This window comes from Vitis vinifera, chromosome 16, assembly GCF_030704535.1.
Source record: "Vitis vinifera cultivar Pinot Noir 40024 chromosome 16, ASM3070453v1".
NCBI classification, from domain to species: Eukaryota; Viridiplantae; Streptophyta; class Magnoliopsida; order Vitales; family Vitaceae; genus Vitis; species Vitis vinifera.
This window is the reverse complement of record NC_081820.1, coordinates 26115351-26126414: the sequence shown is the minus strand read 5'-3', so window position 1 is coordinate 26126414 and position 11064 is coordinate 26115351.

The following is an 11064-nucleotide window of genomic DNA, read 5'->3' as shown; positions in this document are numbered from 1 at the left end:
TCAATTGGATTTTCTTTGTGAAAGGAGCCTAGTAGCTACCAGAGCGAGAAAGAGACTTTCAGGTATGGCCATTTATGGTTTTCCCATATATTCTCATCCTTCATATTTCTCCTGCCCAGTCTCTGTAATTTTAATCTTGTTTGTTGAGTTGCTGTGGTTTGGTGATTTTTGATTCAATATTTGAAGAGTTTGTTGCATCTTATGCTCTATTCTGGCAAACGCTTCCTATCTTAGCCCACTGATTGTTAGATTCATGGATGAAATAGTGAAATGGGTTTAGCATATTTGTTAAATGTTCTATGCTCTGTTCCCCTTTCTATTCCCTTGCTCCTCTGTTTTCCCTTGAAAGAGACCGTCAGGCTTTAAGACTGGGAATCTGGAGAGGTTGATTGACGGAGAATGATGGTGATATGAAGAGGAAGATTGGCAACTATAGAATTTGAATTTGACAACGTCCGTATGAGGTATCAACAGCTTTTGGGATTCAAGAGGTCCTTGCTTGGGATTGGGATAAGCATGGGTGAGAATGAAATAGACTCATAACAGAAGGACTCTGTACAGTAAATGACGGACTCTTTGCCTGGACCTTCATGTAAAATAAATAGGAAGAATGCTCTTCTCGATGTCCTATATGGTGAGAAATGTAAAACTGTCTTTGATTCTGTTGGCAAACGTGTTCAGACTTGGCAAAAGCTTCATCGGGTTTTGATGAACTATGTGCACCAGAAACACTACGATAAATGCAGTAGCCTCATCAGGGTATTTTATTAGAGTTGTTTGAAAACAGTATTCATCAAGGTCTAAAAATGAGTTCGCGTTCAAGCCAGGGCAGTACTTCATGCTTTCCCTGAAGGTTATATGGAACTGTCCTCCTGATCCATTTGATGCCTAACCGGATCTGCTCTTTCAGCTTGTGGCCATGCTGAACCCACCTATGTTGTAAGAAAAAGGAGTCTCTGTCTATAGTGTACTTCAGGAACCTAGAGACTTAGGTGGTGTTTGTTTTTTTGGTTTTTTGCAGAAAACCATTTAGTTTTAGAATTTAGGTTGTTTGTTTTTTTACTTTTTCATGACTTATTATAAACTTTTTACTAAATAGAAAAAGCTAAAATATGTGGCTTTTTCTAAATAGAAAAAATAACACAATGATTTTTTTTTTACTTTTTAATACTTAATAGAAATAAAATACTACAAAAACAAACAACCTAATATTTAATACTATTAAGTATTAAGGTTCTATTTAGAATTAAGTAAAAAAACAAACACCACCTTAGTCATCGTCTTTCCTAGATTTCATCATGGTTGTTTCAATTTTGGTTTAAATTGTGCCGAAGCTATCAATCTTGCTCCTACTGACTGGTTTCCACATGTCGGATTTTGGAGCTTTTATGCAACCATGCCTCACCAACAAAGAAATTTCAACCTTCAAGGCCCGCGATCAACACAGAGAAACTTAATTGAAAGAAATTTATCATCTAAAACGGGCAGTGTGTTGGGCGTGGAGTTAAACAGGGGTGACAAATGCACGTCTAGTGAAGAAGAGATTTAAGCTTGCCTTCTTTGTGCTGAAGAGGTGGATTTGGCTGACCGAAACAATTCGCCTGATATTTCAGTCAAAGCTATGGAAGATAAATAGTTTGTGCCATTCATTTCTCACCAGATATTGGCTTCTGCATCATTTTCAGTAAGGCAAAATAATCCATCTATACCTCCCACTCTCTCAAGAACCAAAACTGAGGTCAATATTGAATTGTAGGCTGTACGGGCTGCTGCAGTTAGCCTTGCACAGGTTAGAATTGCTGAAATCATGAAGAAAAGTGATCAGGTCCTTGGTAGTAGCTGTGAGAATCTATTCCATCTCCCACATTCCATCATACCCACTGCCCACCTTCTCACACTTATTTCCATATTCGCCCCTCATGCCCCCATGCATATAATCATTTTTTTTATACCCATTAACCTATTTCTCTTACTGTCTTTCTCTAAAAGAGAATTCACTGTATTTTTTTCTATTCATGTTCTATATCTTTATACAACACGAGAGGCCTAATTTTAGGCATTCAAAAATATGGAACAGAAAAGTAAATTTACAATCACAATTAAAAGCAATATTTACAAAGATAGGAAGGCACAAAATCTGGTAATGTTCATGGTGACAGCTAGACTTGAGTTGGCACTTGTTTGAAATTATCAGTTTCCTTGATACGCCCCCGCAAGAACGGGCTACCATCGGATAGTTCGATCTTGTCTCGTAGATAGTCTGTCCTTTGTCTGGAAAGTGGCTTGGTGAGTAAATCAGCGAGCTGGTCATTAGTGTGAACATGCCAAACATTAAGAAATTTTTTTTCAACCAAATCTCGCACAAAGTGAATGTCTTTGGATATGCTTCATCCTTGAATGTTGGACAGGATTGAAACTTAGTTGGGTTGCACCCAAATTATCACACAAGAGTAGAGGTGGTTGTGGTAATGTAAACTTCATTTCTTGGAATAGAGATAGCAGCCACATGGACTCTGCTACAGCCATTGCTAAAGCCCTATACTCAGCTTCAGTTGATGATCGTGCAATTGCACTTTGCTTTTTAGAGCTCCATGAAATGGGTGTGTGACCAAGGAAGAGGACATAAGCTGAAGTTGATTTTTTGTCATCCAAGCTGCCAGCCCAATCAGCATCTGAGAAGCTTGTGAGTGTTGGGCTTGAGGTTTTTTTGATATTAATGCCATGAAAAATGGTGTTCTTCAAGTATCGCAACAACCTTTTAGTTGCGATCTAGTGAGTTTGTGTGGGGCAATGCATAAACTGTGAGAGTTTGTTGACAGCAAAGCTTATATCAGGTTGAGTTAAGGACAAGTATTGTAGTGCTCCAATCACTTTACGATATTCGGTTGAATCAACAGATGGCAAACCATTTGCCAATTGGAGAGAAACCAATGTAGAGAGAGGAGTTGTGACATCCTTAGCTCCATCCATACTTGTCTTGGCAAGGATATCTCGGATATACTTATGCTGAGTTAGAAACAGGCCGTCTTTGGTAGGAATGACCTCAACACCGAGGAAAAAATGTAGGGACCCAAGTCTTTGATGGAGAATTTTTGTCCAAGTTGATCAATAATACTTGCAACAAAAGTTGAATTGTTGCCAGTGAGAATCAAATCATCGACATAAACTAAGCAATAGACAAGTATGGAACCATCATGAAACAAAAATAGAGAAGAGTCAGATTTAGCATTGATGAAACCAAATTCTAACGGTGCCCATTTAAGAGCAGAGTACCAAGCACGGGGTGCTTGTTTTAGTCCATAGATTGCCTTTGTAAGGCAACAAACATGATCTGGTTTTTCCGGACTCCTGAAGCCAGGTGGTTACTTCATATACACTTTTTTTGTGAGATGCCCATGAAGAAAGGCGTTATTGACGTCTAATTGCCTTAGAGACCAACCTTGCATAATAACAAGAGTTAAGACAGTGCGTATTGTGATCAGTTTGACGACAGGACTGAATGTTTCTTTGTAATCTATTCCTGGTCTCTGATTGAATCCTTTGGCCACAAGTCTGGCCTTGAACCGATCAACAGATCCATCATCATGTCTCTTAATCTGAAACACCCACTTACAGCCAACAATATTACAATCATTCGGAGGTGGTACGAGTTGCCATGTATTGTGACGCATTAACGCAGTCAATTTAGAAGACATAGCGTCACGCCATTGAGAATCGGTGAGTGCTTCAGTAACACTAGTGCGTTCCAAGGAGGATGGAAAAAGGGTGTTTAGTGACAAAAAGCAATTTTTTTGGCTTATAGATATCATTCATGGATCGGGTATTCATTCGGTGGGTGCACACTTCATTATTAGAGACAACAGGGTCATGCACTTCTACTGAAAGGAATGGGCTCGAAATCAAGGGAGAAGAAGAGAGAGTACTTACCTGGAGAGGAGTCGATGCAAGGGATGACCCATTCTCAAGTGATGGCGAGACTTCAATACCCATGTCCGGAGATTCAGTAGTGCCACGTGGAACCAAGAGGAGTTGCGGCAATGAGATCGTGACAGACTGGTCTTCGACAGCAGATGAAGGAGAGTCGAGATTTTTAGGGTTTGAAAAATGGAAAGTCCTTTCGTGAAATATGACATGCCGAGAAGTGAAAAGCTTTCGAGTAGTGGGCTCAAAACATAGATATGCATTTTGGGAGAGGCTATAACCAATGAATGTGCATGGTTGGGCCTTGGGCTCAAGTTTGTGTTTATTATAAGGCCTAGTTAATGGATAACATAGGCAACCAAACTGTTTGAGCTTGAGATAATTTGGCACTTGTTTGAACAATTTTTCAAACGGAGATTGATTGTTCAAAGTTGAGGTGGGCATTCGATTTATAAGATAGACAGCAGTTTGAAATGCATATGGCCAAAATGAGAGAGGCATGTGAGCATCCGTGAGTAAGGTCAGACCAGTCTCGACTAGATGGCGATGTCGTTTTTCAGACATACCATTTTGTTGTGGAGTGTGTGGAGCGGTTGTGTAATGACTAATCCCATGAACGGAAAGATAGGATTTGAGGCCAATATATTCCCCACCATTATCGGAGTAGAGACTTTTTATTTTTGTGTTAAACTTATTTTCCACAAGATTTCAGAATTAGGGAAAAATTGTTTGAACATTTGATTTATGAGTCATGGGATAGAGCCAAATGTACTTGGTATAGTGGTAAACAAAAATAACATAATATTTTGAACCATCAATACCAATATCATGAGATGGACCCCAAACATCCGTGTAAATCAATTCCATGGGAGCAGTGCTAGTAAGACCATGAGTATTAAAAGTTTGGTGATGAGCTTTATTTTAAGAACATGAAGTACAAAGAGATAAATGGCCATTTTTATTGGTGGGTAAAGAAAAACATGAATTAAATGGTTGACCAATTTTGACGATGGATGACCAAGTTGTTTGTGCCATCCATCGGGTGTAGTACGTTCATGAACGTAGGCAACGACATTTTTGGAGTTTGGTGGTAGATGCTCCGGAAATGGGTACACTCCATCTTCACATTCGCCTTTAAGTAGTATCGCCCTCGTGATCCGATCCTTCACCAAAAAATAAGTAGGATAAAATTCAAGGTAAACATTATTATGCTTGGTAAAGTGGTGAACAGAAATAAGATTTTTTTGAATTGTGGGAACACAAAGGGTATCATGTAAATGAAAGGCACGATTAGACGATGCAAGAGATAATGAACCAATATGAGACACAGGCAAACCCAATCCATCACCAATTACCACCTCATCAATACCATCATATTCATAATTAATCGACATATTAGAGAGGTCGGTTATCATATTGTGAGATGTCGCCAAGTCAACTAGCCACTTGTGATTTTTTCCTTAGGAGGATGCTGCACAATTTGCAGTGAAGTCAGGGGAAGACATTTTTGGGCAATTTTTGTCCGTATGTCCCATTTGATCACACCATTGGCATTTCGGTTTAAATTTCCTATGGCCTAAATTGGAGGGCCCATTTTTGTGATGCTAATTGTTGTTGCGAGTCTTGTTGGAGGAAGACTTAGGGCTCGGTTTATGTTGTCCAGAAGCACCTCCTTGCTGATGAGAGTAATGAGCGGTGGGAACAAATGTTGCTGCCGATTGATTTTCCAGCCGTCGGAGGTAACTCTCATGACCTACAAGAAGATCATGAATTTCCTTAAATTTCAAAGAGGTCTCACGAGCACAAATGGGTGCCGCAATTTCCCTAAATTCAGGACCTCATCCATTGAGAATGTAAAGGGTTAAATCATCATCCGAAATCGGATGATTAATGATTGCGAGTTCATCGGCAATCACTTTGATTCCGTGAAGGAACTCAGTGACAGTGCGAGTTCCACGAGTGCTCAAGGTCAAATCTTCCTTGAGCTGCATCGCAAGCATCCGTGATTTTCCCGCGTATAAACGGTTAAGTGTTGTCCAAGCCTCATGGGATGTTTTGTAGGCAACAAGAAGAGGGGTAATAGTGGTGGAGATGGAAGCAAGGATGGTGTGGAGGATAAGTTTATCTTGGCGAACCCAGTGGGAGTTCGCGGCTTTGGAGGTAGCGGAATTTGTTGCATCAATGGCAGGGCATTTTTTTACACTTGTGACAAAGTCAATGAGATCATAGCCAATGAGCAAGGCTTCAAATTGAGCCCTCCACTGGGGAAAGGTAGAGGGGGTGAGTTTTTCGTTGATGGTAGTGGAAGCATTGATGGTGATGATAGGTGAATCAGTGGTAGATGCAGAGATAGCAGCCATGTCTCAGGAAGCAAAAAAGGAAAGATACTTGTTAGAGGTTTGGCTCTGCTCTGATACCATAAAAGAGAATACTGTGGACCCGCATTTTTCACGTGCGTCCCCACTCGATCGGCGAGACTCGCTTTTTATTTGTTTTTGTGAAAAATTGATTTTTGGAAAAAAAGTTGGAGTCGCCACTTATTTTATTTTATTTTTTAAAAGGGAAAATAAAACAAGAAATAAAACCCTAAAAATGACTCCATAATTTTCGGAAAAGCGTGTCTTTGAAAAACCCGAGTCTAAGTCCGGGGATCAGGTTACTTATTGGGAAGGTACCTCTAGGAGGTAGCACCCCTTTAAGCCCTAAAAAGGTCTCTACTGACTAAGTTAAGGGAAGTGTGGCCATTAATCGGTTAATTATAGGTACCTAAGTAGGCTAGGTGATTTCACATATTGCATGCCTAACAAGAAAACAAACCACAAGATAGAGTCGAAATGCATACCTGAACGGCTTCTCAAGCGCTATCATAAAACATGAAAGTTAGTTTGAACATATGACACATAACATGCATTTTTGTCAAGGATGATCAAACAAACATCAAGGCAATCAAGTATGTCATCAAACGTGGACGTGGCTCAGAATAACATGCACATTCATAGAATTTTATAGTTGGAGGGTAGAAGGAGCGTACCTGATTAGCAAGCATCCACATCTCTATGGGAAGCAAGGATATCTCAACAATAAATATAAAACGGATTCATATATGTCATCAAGAAGAATCGAAAATCAATATATCAAGCAAATAGCATTACAGTGAGTGCTATGAATGTCGGGCCCCCACCAAAGCCCTAGTTGATTTTGCATGAGTTTGTTCTATGAATTCCATTGTTTGGAATCATGAAGTGTATTCATGCTTGTTGAAAAATCGAGAAAATCAAGAAAATCGGTTGAGAATCGAATAAAACAATGAAAGTGCATGCCCAAAGGAAAGTGGCAGCAAATAGCATGTTAAAATTTGGAATTTATACCTAGAAGCTCCTAAGGAACTTTAAAGAAAACCAAAGTTATTTTGATGGAAAAAGATTTTGAAATCCAGATTTAAGATGTATAAGATCACAAAATGAAGGAGAAGGAACAATAGGAGGAGTACGATGTGAGGCAAGGCGACCAAGCTGGATTAGTGTCTAGGCTGCTTTTGAGATGTCAGCCTTTGAATGAGCAGCTTCAACGGTAGCAGCAAACTTTCCCAGATTTGATGCAGCAGATCTCTTCACCATTAGCATGTCATCTTGACAAAGCTGGCTATATATTGCTATTCTGAAGTGGATGACGTATTCCGGAAAACTGTGTTTGTCAACTAGATTAATTTCTCACGACATTCAGAGGAACCACGTACTTCTTCATTTGAACCTTCCCACCCAGCATTTAATTGAATTCTGGATTCTCATATTACCAATAGGTTAAACAAACTGATTCCTGTAGCTTCACTTACAAGATCGTAAATACCTTGCTGCCATGTGTTCAATATTAGTCCTGTTTCTATCCTTTAGAGCATATATATAAGGACATGCTTTAGGAAGTCCTGCATTATTTGCATTTCGCTTGGCTTCTTGCTCAGTAATTCAATCTGAATATGGGGTCGAGGCATCTAAGATGCAAAGATGACTATGGATTGTGCATTTGCTTGTTTGTCCTCTTATTGTTTTCTGAATCAAATTATCTGCTGTTGTGTCCCCTGAAGCTGTATCCTCATCCAACAATCTCTCAAAAAAACATAAACACCAGATTCTACAGCTGTGCTGTTCTCAGATTGCATCAGCAATACAAGGGGTTTTATGCACTCAGAGACCATTGGTGAAGCTCGAATTTTCAGAATATTTAAACAAAGCAAAGCAGAGTTGTGCAACATTTTCCCTTTTGATCTGAGGATGAAGTAGAAAAAGACAAAATTTTGCAAAGACTCTCAAGGGGATTCCCATCCACGTCCGTCATCAAAGATGCTTTTTTGATGAATTTCCCATAGTCAACTTGATTAAGACAACGGGAGTAGCCTGTTGCTCACTCTTCATTTCGCCGGGAGAAGTGTTAGGGTCTTCCAACTGAATTCCTTTATCAAGAAAAACCTGATTCGGCTCCTTAAGGGATCTCATCTTCAGAATAAGGCGGATCCGTAGAGTCAAATCTCTCAGGACCTTTACTAGAACTGCCTGATGTGATATGTTGCTCAAATTCGGTAACTGACACTTTCTCTGTAGCCATGGTAGCCAACCAATCATTCTTACTACTGAGATTTACCGGAAGAATTAAAACTCTAGTGAGAGACGAACTGCTGGAAACTGAGCTACTGGGGACAATCTCATGAAATTCCAGACTGTCCCTTACGAACTGTTACAGGATGAGACGCGCAGAACTCGGTTGCACCTCCAAGATAAACCTTATTAGAAATACCCCACTTTCTAGACCATTACTAATCTGAATTGTCTCTTTAGCCACTATTTCTCTTTCACCTCTCTTCTTATCCTTAAGTCTATTTTTGGAAGTCTATGGGGAATTCGTCTTCATTTGGCTATCCCATTATTCCACTCTGACCAGGAACCTGAAAATCTGCCCTGCTATCCATTCTTACACGCATGCTCAGGAGTGGCTTAGAGATCCATGCTGAGAAATAGAAAGCTTCAATTACGCCAATGAAGAACATGGAGCCAATTATAGAGGAGACATTCTGGTGTCAGCACAGTACAGCAACCAATGATTCCCACAGCATAGGCAATTTCACCTCATGAGATGCAAGTCTTCAATTTTGCTTTAGCACAGAATTTTAATTCTGAACATGAGAAAGAAAGAGCAGATATTATTTCAGTGTTCGGTGCATGGGTAGTTGCCGGGAACTCCATTCTTTTATTGGAAACTGAATCTTCACTGAAGAGTTCATACGGCAGTGGAGTTTTCAAAAAGTTGCTGTCATCTTCCTCATCCTTATCTATGCTAGAAACCTCACCATCAGATATTCCACCATCCTCATCTTCATCTACAGAAGATGCATGACATTCAAGAGAAGTCGATCCTGTTTCTTGATTAGCTGAAAGAGAATATTCATCAGCAATAGCTGGGCCATCAACTGGTGCTGCTGTGAGCTCTGGGACTGCTACTGTTGCTGTTGTGGAACTACCTGTGGCCTTCCTTGGCTCTGCCTTTGAGAATTGGCAAACATATTTGAAGGCACCCCTTGGTTGTACACTTGGGGTTGCATACTGTGAGATGCTTTTGATACACCTCCTCTTGCCAATCACCCACATTAGTAGTCCCTGTCTGGGCTGTGGAATCCAAAGAAGTTGATGATGCTTCTGGAAGAGCTCTTTGGGACTGAAATAACTGCTTCTGCTGATCAATAACATTCTGTGTTTAAAGCAAGGCCCCTGAGGTTTGAAGTCTTTGTTGCATGTCTCTCTGTAATGAATTTAGCTGTGGTTGCAACTGTGTTGACTGTGATTGAAACTGTGACATCAGTTGCTGCTGTGATGGTTGTTGTTGTACTCCTCTTCTTTCTGGTCATTGACAGAAAATGGCGCCCAATCTCACCAGTAGCAACTGCAGCAGAAGCCTGACCAAAAGCATCTTCATCTTGAGATTGTGCCTCGTGTGAGATGGCTCCAGTTTTGCTTTAGCGTAGAATTTTAATTCGAAGAGTCCTCATGGTAATGGAGTTGACAGAAGATTACTGTCATAGGATTGCTTGTCCACTAATGGAGCATCTCGGGAGATTCTTCAATAAAATCGATTAAGCATAGAAGTTGATTTCAGCTTTAGATGCAACTCAAGCCACAGAGAATAACACTTGGGAAGATGATCGGCATTATATAGCCATCAACATTGCTTAACCTTCCACAGAGCCTAAGTTGCGTTGCATTAAAACTATTCTGGACATCTTCCATTGTGGTAAGATTGGCACCTAACGAAAAAATCAGAACTAAAAGGTCCTTGTGCAGTCCAGAAATTCAACCTCTTCATTTATAGCAGAACCAGAGGAAGTCGAGTCTGGATCAAATTCTGTCTTTCTGAATATGAGCCTAATCATTCGGGTCAACATTACCTTTGATGCTGTTTCGTTTAATTCGTTTGCTACAAAGCCGACAAATTTCTTATCTTCATGACGTCAAGGTGGGAATTGTCACAAGCTATAAAACCTCCAACTACATAATCAGCAACCTCTGTTGTTGTTATGTCCAGAACACATCGTATGAATCCCCTTCTGATCAGATCCTCCATAGCCCTTCCACCCATTCCAGTGGTATGGAAAATCAGAGTCTCGTATCCTTCTTCTTTTGACAGCATATACACATGGAGCTGTAACTTCAATCACGGTTACACCAGTAGTAAACTTCCACTGCTACTTAGGGAATCTCTGGACGCCAGGAGCCTTTCAATCACCATTCCAGCCATCCTGTCATATCCCGTGATGCTCTGAGTTTGAGTATTACCAGAATTGCTACTGCAACTTGGGGCATAAAAACTTTAATTCCATCCTCTAAACTGTGGTTTCTCAATTCCAGAGACGAAAAGAGTGACTTTTGTATTGAGTGAATCCTCCATATTCTAAGAAGACGTATAAGTCTTCTTATCCTTATCCCCATTGTCAATGTACCTGCTATCTAAGAAGACAGCAGGGTGCTTCATTGCAAGAACAATATATCTCTCACCAATAGTAGATGATAAGATGTACTTCTTTCCATAGCTCCAACTGCAAACACCACAGATTCCAGAGCATATCGCATGTGCATGAATTCAACAACTCGCATTCTCTTC